At 39.7% G+C, this 12786-nt stretch overlaps 1 protein-coding gene across 3 annotated transcripts in view; it reads right to left on the minus strand.

Annotated features, from left to right (window-relative positions):
- Nucleotides 1–12786, minus strand: part of PKHD1 (PKHD1 ciliary IPT domain containing fibrocystin/polyductin) — a 475556-nt gene that overhangs the window by 61787 nt on the left and 400983 nt on the right. Inside the window, exon 61 of one of the 3 annotated variants that reach the window (XR_005789774.1) lies at nt 237–363. The exons of the other annotated variants lie outside the window; for them this stretch is intronic. The gene's annotated coding sequence lies outside the window, so the exon portion shown is untranslated. The remainder of the gene's footprint in view (nt 1–236; nt 364–12786) is intronic. 3 annotated transcript variants of the gene reach the window in all.

Genomic DNA, 12786 nt, shown 5'->3' on the forward strand with positions numbered 1-12786 from the left:
GAATTAGATCAAGTGTATCACAACATTCCTATCATTTGTGATCTAACCAGTAGCATCAAATGGTCAAAATAAACTTAGCTTTTAAGAATATAAAACAACTTAGTTGTATTACTTTGTTTCTCTTTAGCCCAGGTTTCTCACCTATATCTCAGCAATGAGAATCAACACTATGTGAAACAATGGTCAATGGTTTACAAGGAAGATTTAAATGTCCCTCAAAAGCATCAGATAATTACCTCAGCCAGAAGCAAGATGTTAGACTAGGCAGACTAATGATGTGATCTAGGATGGTAATTCCCAAGGTTCTTAAGGAGCACAAACATCAATCATTTAGTAACTACATGGTTTCCATTGGTCTCCAGACTGGGTGGGGAAAAAGAAAAAGAAAATCTCAGCAGTGAGAAAACTGCCTAAGTTTTCCTGGCATATCAATATGCATGTCCCTTAAAGCAAGGCTATTTCTAACAACATATTTCTAATCTTTCTTTCAAATTCTGTTATGTTCATTAATGCCAGAATAAACATCAGAGGGGGAAATCTACATAAATGAACAACAAAATGATGGGTTCAAACAAGATTCCAAGACTCTTCTTCAAAATTTGTACTTTTATTTAAATTTTTTTAATTTTATATATTTGTTTTGAGACAGCGAGAGAGTGAGTGCCCAAGTGGGGGAGGGACAGAGAGAGAGGGAGAGAGAGAGAATCCCAAACAGTTTCCACACTGTCAACACAGAGCCTGACATGGGGATCAAACCTACGAAGTGTGAGATCATGACCTGGGTCAAAATCAAGAGTCAGATGCTTGCTTAACCAAATGAGCCACCCAGGTGCTTTTCTGCTTCAAATTTTGAATAATTATAGGAGTTCCCTTCTCAAAAATAGTATTTTATGTCTTTTTGAAAAAATTATACTGGGGCTCCTGGATGGCTCAGTCGATATAACATGTGACTGTTGATCTCGGGGTTGTGAGTTCAAGCCCCACACTGGGCATAGAATTTAATTTAAAAAATAATAATAAAATAAAATAAAAATTCTATAGGTGAATTTATACCTTTTCACCGCTCCGAAAACTATCCCATGGCTTTCAAAACCCATGGTCTTCCAGTTGCTATGTGCCTAAGAAGTTACCACCTGATTGTAAGTAAGTCTCAGTTGCTTAAATAATTATCTAAATCTTACAGGCTGAGAGACTTTCTTTATTGTATTTTTTAAATATCATACAGTGTTTTTTTTTCTTTTGGTGCTCATTTATGTGGGGTTCAATGATGTATCCACAATGAAGATACAAGACAATTCCTTTATGCCGCAAAACTCCCTGTGCTACAACTCTATAGCAATATTATCACCATGCCCATACCTTTGGCAATCACTAACCTCTTCACTGGTTTTATGGTTTTGTCTTTTTGAAAATGGAACGTGGCTGAAATCATACAATATGTATCCTTTTCATATGGTGTGTCACTCCCACATGTCTTTGAGAATTACCTATTCTACACTATCGATATCAATACATATTGATAGTTTGTTCCTTTTTACTGAGTAGTATCACATGGTATGCACTTACCATAGCTTGTTTATCCATACCACTGTTGAAGGGCACTGGGTTGTTTCCAGTTTTTGACTTCCACACATAAAGCTGCTCTGAACATTTGCCTATAGGATTTAGTGTGAACATAAATTTTCATTTCTCTACAGTAAGTAACCAGAAGTAGGATTACTGGGCAATATGTTAAGTAAATGCGTAACTCTATAAGAAAAAAAAAAAAAAAAAACCTGCCAAATTGGGGCACCTGCGTGGCTCAGTCACTTAAGCCTCCGACTCTTCATTTCAGCTCAAGTCATGATCTCACGGTTCATGGGTCCGAGCCCTGCATAAGGCTCTGTGCTAACAGTGCAGAGCCTGCTTGGGACCCTCTCTCTCTCCCTCACTCTCTGCCCCTCCTGAACACGCATGCTCTCTCTCCTCCCCCCAAAAATAAATAAACTATACAAAAAAAGCCCTGCCAAATGGTTTTCCAGAGTATCAGTTATTTTGCACTCCTACCAACAGTGTATGAGAATTCCATTTGTTCCACATCTTCACCAGCACTTGGTACTGTAGGCTGGCAGTTTCAATCTAACAATGCCAGAATGCCTTTATTAAAAAATATCTTTATCAACTGTTGTAAGATACTACATGCTTAATATAAATCAACTATCTCTCCAATTAAAAAATAGCATTATTTTCCAATAAAGTGTTTTGTAGAAAGTACTTTGATATCACACATTTGAAACCACATAAGGGGCACCTACCTGGGTGACTCAGTCAGCTAAGCATCCCACTTCAGCTCAGGTCATGATCTCACAGTTTGTGGGTTCAGGCCCCCAATTGTGCTGACAGTTCAGATTCTGTGTCTACCTCTCTCTGCCCCTCCCCTGCTTGCACTCTGTTGCTCTCTCAAAAATATTTTTTTAAAAAAAAACATAATAAAATGTTGTATTTAAACTATAAGATCTTCTAATATTGTATTATCTAATTTGTCAGGTGAGCTCTAATGCCCCTGAACTACTTATTTAATTCTTTTTTTGTGTCTATGGTAACTATGAAATGGACTCTATGCTTTTGGGCAGCCACAAGGTCCAGAGTCACATTCATTAGTTCAACATATATTTGGTAAGAGCTGTTATAATAATAATTAACTGCATGAGTAATCAACATAAAGATGTGCATAGGAAATATTAGCTAAAGATATTTTAGAAGAACCTGGTCTCAGTTCGATCAGTGTTGGGTACTCACAGGAAGCTGAGCTTTAATTCTAATTTCATAGCAATTAATGAAATGACCAAGTGTTGCTGAGAAATTAGTACATATTAGAAACTAAAATATAACACAAATTGTGATAACTGAACAAAGCCCTTCAATTCCAAGCTTCTGGAGAAAGCGGATCGAAAATGCAAACAGAAAGAAAACAACGAATGGCAGTTTAAAATATCAAACCTCTTTTGATAAATGGAGGGAAACATTTTAAAACTTAATTCTCATCTCTGCTGAAAAGTGTCACCAGACCCCATCTCCTTCCCCCCACCATTCTTTCTGTGAATGTTCTCTATCTTGTCCAGAGTCCCTGTTTCCATCTCATTATTAAGGATCACACCTCGGCTCTTATTCTCTAACTCCCCTGGATCAGGTCTGCAACTTCCTCGTGTTGGGGAACTGCCCACGAGGGACTGCACCTGCCCCCATTTCAGACTCCTAATTCCCTGCACCTGGCCCCTCCACTGAGTCATCCAGAGAGGGAGCCAGACATTAATAGCTCATTTGTGATTCACTAAGGAAGGGATAATCTGCCAGAACCATTCTTCTGCACGCACTTAACACTGCTCCTTTGGTAAAATGCAGTCCATTACCTGAAAGCCCTGTGAAATTGGCGGGGAATTGAAAACCTCATGCTTGTACAGAAGGCTGAGTTGCTTCCTAAGGGTTAGGCAAGTAACTCAGAGGGCTCTACTGCTAACAAGATTCTTCAGAAATGAAGCAGCCTGAACATAACCAGTTCACCCTAATTGATTGCATACAGTTGATTACATAACTGATGGTTTTAACCCCCCAGCCAATTAGTTTGTCAAACAGAGGTTAAATTCTTGACTGGTTTATTCAAACTACATTTAGGCAGGATATCCAATACAACCCGCCTAATCCAGGCAGTGGAAAATGCAATCTTTTAACAAGTGAAATTAGCAAGAACTTCCCTAGAACCGAAAGGGAAGAAGAAAAGTTTCACTAAAATGCTAACCTTAACTGACCAAACCATTAACTCTAAGTTTCATTTTACCTGGTACCATTCCTTTGCTGTGTAGTTACCGGATTTTGAGATCTTTAAAACTATTCGTATGGCTGATGTCACTGGTAATGCTGCATTTGAAAGTATTAAGTTAGAATTAAGCAAAACCCCATCTCATTGGCCTGATGTGTTAATTCAGACTAATCTCTTAGCTGTCTGAGTTATCACCTCTAGTCCTTCACAGATTTTACCAACTTGTAATGTTTGGCAGAGAGATAAGTCTGTCTGATGATTCTTGCATATATTTCTGAGCATATCCCTCATAGTCCAGCCCAGCCATTTAAAATCATCATTATAAATATATGTGTTTACATTGCATTTTTAGGATTCCATTAATTAAGATTTTTAAAAAAAAATTTTTTTTTAACGTTTATTTATTTTTGAGACAGAGAGAGACAGAGCATGAATGGGGGAGGGTCAGAGAGAGGGAGACACAGAATCTGAAACAGGCTCCAGGCTCTGAGCTGTCAGCACATAGCCTGACGCGGGGCTCGAACTCACAGACCGCGAGATCATGGCCTGAGCCGAAGTCGGCCGCTTAACCGACTGAGCCACCCAGGTGCCCCAACCGTTAATTAAGATTCTAATAAGGTAAGTCCAAGTCTTTTCCTAAAACTGAGCAGCTAGAGAATTAAATCAGATAGCCACTTTTTACTCAGTACCTGTTAAGCATTCAGCCCTGTGTCAAGTCAAATAGCACACAAAAGAAGGGTCAGACATAGACGTAGATGAGAAGCAATATTCAGGATTTCAGTGTCCAGGCCAGTGTTATAATGTTGCATTAGGGAAATTTTTACAGACCAATTGTTTCTTAAACCTATAAAGTATTTTATAGGATAGGGATCAGAAAACTTTTCCTGTAAGTATTTTAGTTTTTTGCAGATAGAGGCAAAATTGAGAATATTATATGCATACTTATATAATAAGAAAACAAATTTCTACAATTTTTAATTGATAAGATTCAAAATGTTCAGACTTACTGTGTCTCAGATAATATAATTAGCAAAGTAATGGCTATATATTTTCCTTCTAAAACTTCAACAAAGAATAGGGAATTCAAATATAGAAAATTTTCTCTGGGACTCAGAATTATCAGAAATTCATTTTTTATCTTGGAACTGCCAATTTTAAAAACCACTTTGGGGCATTTGTTTTTAATTAACTAGTTTTTTAAGTAATCTCTACATGCAATGTGAGCCTTGAACTCACAACCCCAAGATCGAGAGTTGCAAGCTCTACCTACTGAGCCAGCCAGGTGCCCCCAGAATTGCCTTTTATGAAATAGGTTTCAATTAAATATTTACTACAATTCTCTTGGAATTTGTGCTAGTTGATGAGGACATGAAGAGCAATGGCCCCCTAACTTCAAAGCACTCAAATTCAAGGGGAGACAGACAAATAGAACAAAGTACAATAATGGCATATAATGTGTGCTACAACAAAAGTATGTATATAGTGCTACATAAACATTTGTATAAAGTGCTATGTAAACACAGATGGAGGGCTTAAGAAAATATTGTTGAAATTTTTTCTAAAAATGTGTATTTCACCCCTGGCAGTCTTAGTAATAAGGACATCGAACCTCCAGAATATTTATTTGATTAAGAATTACTGTGTTGTTGGGGCGCCTGGGTGGCGCAGTCGGTTAAGCGTCCGACTTCAGCCAGGTCACGATCTCGCGGTCCGTGAGTTCGAGTCCCGCGTCAGGCTCTGGGCTGATGGCTCCGAGCCTGGAGCCTGTTTCCGATTCTGCGTCAGGCTCTGGGCTGATGGCTCCGAGCCTGGAGCCTGTTTCCGATTCTGTGTTTCCCTCTCTCTCTGCCCCTCCCCCGTTCATGCTCTGTCTCTCTCTGTCCCAAAAATAAATAAAAAACGTTGAAAACAAAAATTAAAAAAAAAAAAAAGAATTACTGTGTTGCTTCTGAATAATCATTCTGATCCATTTTCATTGTATAGCTTTATAGAGGTGAACAATCTAGGTAATTTCCCTAAATTGGAAGAAACAATGAGGACATGGTCAAAGAAGTATTTTATCTATATCCTACATCTATCATAGTACGTTTTATTTTCTCCTGACAATTAAGATTCTGATTATGTGAGGACTCTAATTCATGGAGAATTTTCCCCTAGAAGTCTCAAAAAAGAAAATGAGGATTTATAAGAAGAAAGAAACAGAAATCCAGATTATTCAATATAAATCCAAATCAGAAGAAACCGGGAGAAACCTTTAATAGTATTAGTATTAGTTTTTATCTTTCAAGCTAATATAGCATACAACAAGCAATATACCACCAAGGTCACACACTTATAAATTCAGAAGGAAACCAAAGTCTACTGTCTTCTCTCTCCTGGGGAGGCCTGTGGTGGACTATTACCTGACATGTGACATATGCCTGATCGATGAAGTATTCAAGACTCTCATAACATTTTACTCTTCAGATATCAATCAGATGATGACTTCAGCATCTCCTTGTACTAGACCAAAAGACCCACCTTTGGTTTTAAATGCTGGAAAGCTTACCTGGCAAAAGACGTAAAGACAAGGGTCTAGAAGGTAAGATGTGAATTTCCTAAGGAATGTAGGCTATTCACATCTCTGCTATGATTATCCTACTGTGGAGTGTGCTTGGGACATCTCCAAAGTTATTTGTACATCAGAGTCAGGCTAGTCAGGCCAATCCTGATGAAAGGCAGTAGTCACCAGATGAGAAATGATACATTCTTTGCTTTTCCTTATCCTTCCCCTGACATCCACTTCAGTCAATCCATACCTGCACAAAGGGAGTTCACTCTACAATCCCTTCTATCATGGAGCCTATTTTCTAGATAGGTAGACGAGACATAGACAGTCATGAAACTAAAAGAATGATCCAGAAGAACATACTGTCCAAAGGTTGTACTGTGAAGGGATGTGGTGCCTGAAGAGGATGCCAGAGCCTTGTGAAGGTGGTTAGATCACAAAGCATCAGATGTTATGCTAATGAACCAAGAATTTATTCTGTAAAATAAAGGGAAGCAGGCACATAGTTTTGTGCCAATGTTTACAGATAAGATTTGCATTTTAGAAAACTTCGTCCTTGTGCAAACTCTAGAATTATAGAGGTTTAAAGTAGCAAACAAGATAATACTTGTTTACTGCTTTAGCGAAGTAAAGGCTCACACCAAGGCAGTAGTGAGAAAATGAAAACGTATGAATTTAACAGCTATTAAGGAGATAGATTTAGCAAGACTTAGGGACTGTATGAAGGAAGCCACTGAAAGGGCAAGGTGGCAAAGAATTACTAATTTCGGATACAAAATTAGTATACACCCTGTATACAGGGTGGAGGGCAGAAGATAAGGTAGAATGCAGGTATCTGATAGGTGATTGGATGTGCAGATCTGGAAGAGAGGTGAGCCTGGAACAGAGGTAGAGATTTGGGACCCTGAAGTCAAAAGCCAGGGTAGTGACAAGGTCAGGAGGGGAAAGGAGGAAAAGGAGGTGGTTCATGAGGCAACTTTAGTGATCACTAACCTTTGAAGTAAGGGTAGAAGGAGACTCAGATGGAAAATATGAGGGGGAGGCAATGCCTGGGGAAGTGGTGGGTCCAAAATTTCCATTCTCAAAGGATCTAGACCAGCAAACAGGTCAGAAGGGGGCTTGAACATTCATTTGCATAGTACTTGAACTAAGAATTAAGAAAATGCAATTGTCCGTATCAAGAAAGGGGAATGAATGCTGCTGGATATTATGTACTCACCCAACCCTGGGCCCACTGGTTCCTCTAGAACTGAGAGGTTGGAGAACCAGGGGAGCACATTCCCATGGAAAGAAACCAAAGAAGGATGAGATTGTAAGAATCAGAGAGCAGACTCAAAGTGAAACTCAGCAGAGATCCCATATGTAAGAAAAAAATATCCAGTCAATTTACAATTGCTAACGTTTGCCAGGGCGAGTTCATTGAAGTGATGGGGGAAGAAGCGAAAATGAGTGGGGAAAGATAGAGTGAGAAGAAAGAGTCAGTGAGGAAGATTTTTCTTCAAAGACATTTGACTATGAAGAGATGAAGAAAAACATGGCAATAGTCACAGGGAGATGCAGAGTCAAAGAGCCTTGAGAATAGTTTGAAGACCTAAGTAGAGACTCTGTCTCAGAGCTACAACTCAGAACCCCAAGTGCTAGACCTGCAATGCCTGTAGTACAAACTGATGGCTGCCCTTCTCCAGAAAATGTCTCTCCCACAGGGCCCATTTCCCTCTCAAAGTCCACTAGGAAAGAATCATTTAGTTGGGCCTTGAAAGCTTTTTACAGGTAGCAGTTTTCTGTTAGAGTACAAATACCTGAGTAACAACTGGAAATGAGGCCAGGATGGATGCTTAAAGCAGAAAGGGAAAGTGAGAAGGCAAATGTCAGAGAAAACCTTTGCCTACCTCACACTTTTGCCTGAGTTGGCCCCAAATTCAGTCACTAGTAATGACAGAAAATTACGTGTTCTGTAATGGATAGAGTACACTGATAAATCACAGATGCTGTTTAGCTGAAATTATCCTCCACATCCTACATACAGAGAGGCATCATAGATTATCAATCTCTAAGAATAAAAACTCAACTTAATAAATGTAATACTAGTTTGGATCAAAATTAAATCACTTAGGGGATACAGATGGCACTTAAAAATGTTAAATGCCCCAGGGTCAAACTTATAGGAATCAATTGTAATCTTCCCTCATTACAATCACAGAAATGAAGTAAGAATGTGGGGAAATCTAAGTCTGACAGTGGTTACTAGGTGACTTTTCTTTTTTTTCTTTTTCAATGTTTTTTTTTTTATTATTTATTTTTGGGACAGAGAGAGACAGAGCATGAACGGGGGAGGGGCAGAGAGAGAGGGAGACACAGAATCGGAAACAGGCTCCAGGCTCCGAGCCATCAGCCCAGAGCCTGACGCGGGGCTCGAACTCACAGACCGCGAGATCGTGACCTGGCTGAAGTCGGACGCTTAACCGACTGAGCCACCCAGGCGCCCCGGTTACTAGGTGACTTTTGAAAGGTACCAGAACATACCTCCCCAAAATATGCCACCTTGGCATATTGATTATTTTGAGCTGAAGACAACTGAGAAGTAGCAGAAACAAGAAAAGCTCTCTGCATTTCCCTCTCTTTACCTAAAGGTAGAAGATAAATTTGTAAAGGTATCTCCCCTCCTCTCCCTATCAGGAAGGACTGAAGTTAATCATCTGAGACTCTAGACCCCTATCATCCCAGACATGATATAGAGGAATCTACATAACAAACTTAGCATTGTCACCCTTGTCTATCATTAATTTCTTCATGTATTTACCTTCCTACAATTTGCCATCCCTAGATGTGAAGTCCCTTTATTTTGTCTTGCTACTTTTCTACACAATTAGTGTTCCTTGCTAACATGTTTTAGAAGTTCAAGTTCTTTTTTTATTTTTTTATTTTTTTTTAATGTTTATTTATTTTTGAGAGAGAGAGAAACAGAGTGTGAGTGGGGGAGAGGCAGAGAAAGAGGCAGACCCAGAATCCAAACAAGGCTCTAGGCTCTGAGCTGTCAGCACAGAGCCTGATGTGGAACTCGAACTCATGAAGTGTGAGTTCGTGACCTGAGCCAAAGTTGGACGCTTAACCAGCTGAGCCACTCAGGGACCCCTAGAAGTTCAAGTTCTAACCACCCTTTTGTGTTACTTATCACTGAGTCCTCCATGCATATGTGTGATGTACATGTTAGTAAACTTGAGTTTGTTTTTATCTCGTTAATCTGTTTATGTTGTTCTAATTTGCTGGACCCCAGCCAATGAACTTAAGATGGGTAGAATTTCTTCCTCCTCTGCACATTCCTCTCTTGATATTTCTTCAACAATTGAAACAACTCACTTACATTTGTGTCTGTTGTGTCTGCTATCCCCATCCTGAGTTCTCCTTTGGATCATCGATCCTTAGGAAAAACATTGTTTACTCATATATTGAAGAAAAGTCATTCACAGTTTATGTATGCCCAACCTGATGAGGTTGTGGGGTAATGGTGGGGTTCATGGGGTTCAGAGCTGACAACCAAGAAAGAATTCTTGAAGATGTCTTTTGTGCAAAAAGGTGATTTTATTAAAGCATGGGGATAGGACCTGTGGGCAGGAAGAGCTGCACTGGGGTTGGGAAGAGTGGCTCCTTATATACTATGGGGCTGGGGGAGGTAAAGTCAAGAGGAAGTTTCATAAAGGGATTTTCCATATGCTAAAGACTCACAAATTACTGAAGGCCTAGCTATTGTCAAGCTAAGGTTGTTTTCCCTCTGTTAAAGCATTAACACTAAGACAGTAGGGAGTTTCTGGAGAAATGTTTTGCTCTGCTGGACTCAAGTATTTGTCAATGGTCTGCAGGTTATAAGGAAATTCAATTTTATCTGCCATTTCCTTCTTGCCTTTGTTCCCCACATCACTATGGAGGGGAGGGTGATGTTGGGGCTCCAGAAAACTGAGGCTATAGGCTTCTAGAGATTAGGCTATTGATAAGATTGCCTTTTTTTCTTGTAATTTACTAGGATTTTTGTAAACAGATAGAAACTCTATCAGTTCAACCATTTGTTTTCTGTCCTTTCCTTTGTCCTTGGGCAGCCAGGAGTGCCTGAGGAATGTCACACATATCCCACAGGGTAGCAGGAGGAGTGCTGTTAGCCTGTACTTTGCCCTCAGCTTGCCCCCTGCTCCCTCATCAAACCTATGCGTGTCCCTAGGTACACATGAGTAACTGGAAAAAAAACCACTTCTAACCTATATAAGAGGTACTGCAACCCCAAGAAGGAGCTTACTCTCTATTTGCAATTGAGTGTCCTTCCCCATCTCTATCAAGGACAACTTTATACACCATCTATAATTCCCATTTCACTCTAGGATTTGTCTATATTGGCAGAAAACGTGCAGCATGACTGGTAACAAAAGGGAGAAGAAGGAAGAAGAGAAGGAACATGTAGAAGAAGAGGAGCAACTGGAATAGGTGGAAGAAGACTCGGTGAACACCAGAAACCACTTTCTAGCTATTCAATCCTAACACTCACCCTCAGTCCCTAACCTCTGTCCCATTTTCTCTCTAGTCCCATCCCTGGCCAAACTCTTACATGAAAAGCCTAGGAAAATGTGAATCTGATTCTCCTCTGGAATAAAAATGAATTTGACTTCAATTCATTGAAAGTCAAGGAAGTACTATTACCTTCTATATGTGATATTGCCTTTCCCAAAAGCAATAGTTGAGCCCATGACCCTGTCTTGTGCTCTGAGCTGTGGTTGAGTTGCTAAAAGTTGAGTCATTGTTATCAAAATTATTGCAAAGGATCTGAGGATTCATATGTTACTCAAGCATTGTGTCGACTGGAAAAGTAGTATTTGAAATGTAGACTCCTACCTTTTTTCAAATTTACATGGCTGCATGGTGATTACTGAAATATGTTCATTTAAAAGACTTGCTGAATATAGAGTAGCTTTATGTCAACATGTATTTTTCCAATATTAATAGATAGTTAAGAAATTATTACTACAGTGATATTCTTGTAAGTTTTTCACGGTTGAAAGTGGGACAGTCACGTGACTGGGAGTCACACTAAGGAAGAACACTGAACTGTAAATTCTGTCTGAAAAAAAAATTGAGCAGCATCTTCAAGCATCCTTTCTACTTTCTATTGCCTCATTTGAGATGTTCCTATTCTTGCATAAGGTCACCTCTAGCTCAAAGCCTCCTTTTTCTAAAAATAAGAACAAGGAACTCCAGTATGATGCAGCCCCATGCTAGGAAGGATGTCTTACTGAGCAGAGGATGAGCTGGGGAGCTGCCTTGTGGCCCCACTGGCAACTTTGCATGCTTCCACCTGTGCTCTGTACCCTACATCCTCCTGGTTTCTCAAATAACCTTGCTCCTGTACCTTTACTTTATGTCTATTGACTTTTTCTCCTGAATGTTAAAACATGTACAAGACCACCCCTATTTTAGCGAACCCCATCCCCATTCCCACATTCACCTCTAGCTACCTCCCAATTTCCCTTTTTCCGCCAACCTTTCAACTTGCTAGGCTTCTTGATAAAAGGTTTTACTTTCACCATCTCTATGTACTCTCACTCACTCCTCATCCCACTGTTGACTGACTTCCAGCCCTACCATTTCTCTGAAATTTCTTGTATCAAGATCACCAGTGAAGTCTCTGTTACCAGATCCAATAATTTCTTCTCAAACCTTATTTTGTTTTCCCTAGTTGCAGGATTTTATATTGGCACTACCCCACCCATCTTGAAATACATTCATTCCTTGAATTTACTTCTCTACAATATCCGAATTTTCCTCCTAACATGTCTGTCTATTCCTGCTTGGGTGATTTGTGAGATCTTCCTTGCTTTGCCATTCCTTCAACACTGGGAGGCTCTTCTTACTCTATACGCACAATTCATTTAGTCCCGTGGTCTTGGTTCCCATCTATATGATGATCTTCAAATCTGTGACCTCCCATGTGAACTACAGAGCTGAACATCTAACTCCTTATTATATATCACCATTTGGGTATCTAGCATATCTCTTATTTGCCATGTCCAAAACTGCATTCTTATTCTCTAAACCTGCTCCTCCAGGGTTGGTTTTCAGTCAGTGTCACCCAGCCACCTAGTTGTTTCAGGAGGAAAACTAGTTGTTTAAGGAAGAACCTGGAAGTCATCATTGCCTCCTTTCTCTTCCCCATCCCTTACATTCAATCAACCAACAAATCCATCCAATTTCCCCTCACAAATATCACTGAACCCATATATTCATCAGGTCATCATCCCAGTCTATGCTGCCTCATTGTCTCTCTTTTGGTGTTTGACCACCATACTGGACTGCTTTCCCCCATGCAGGTCTGATCATGATACCCCTTCACTTGAAATCCTTTGTGAATCTGTCTCAACCATCAGGATCTATCCCAAAGGCCTTAACATGGATCATAAAACAT

This window comes from Herpailurus yagouaroundi, unplaced genomic scaffold, assembly GCF_014898765.1.
Source record: "Herpailurus yagouaroundi ecotype Mexico unplaced genomic scaffold, PumYag 139, whole genome shotgun sequence".
NCBI classification, from domain to species: Eukaryota; Metazoa; Chordata; class Mammalia; order Carnivora; family Felidae; genus Herpailurus; species Herpailurus yagouaroundi.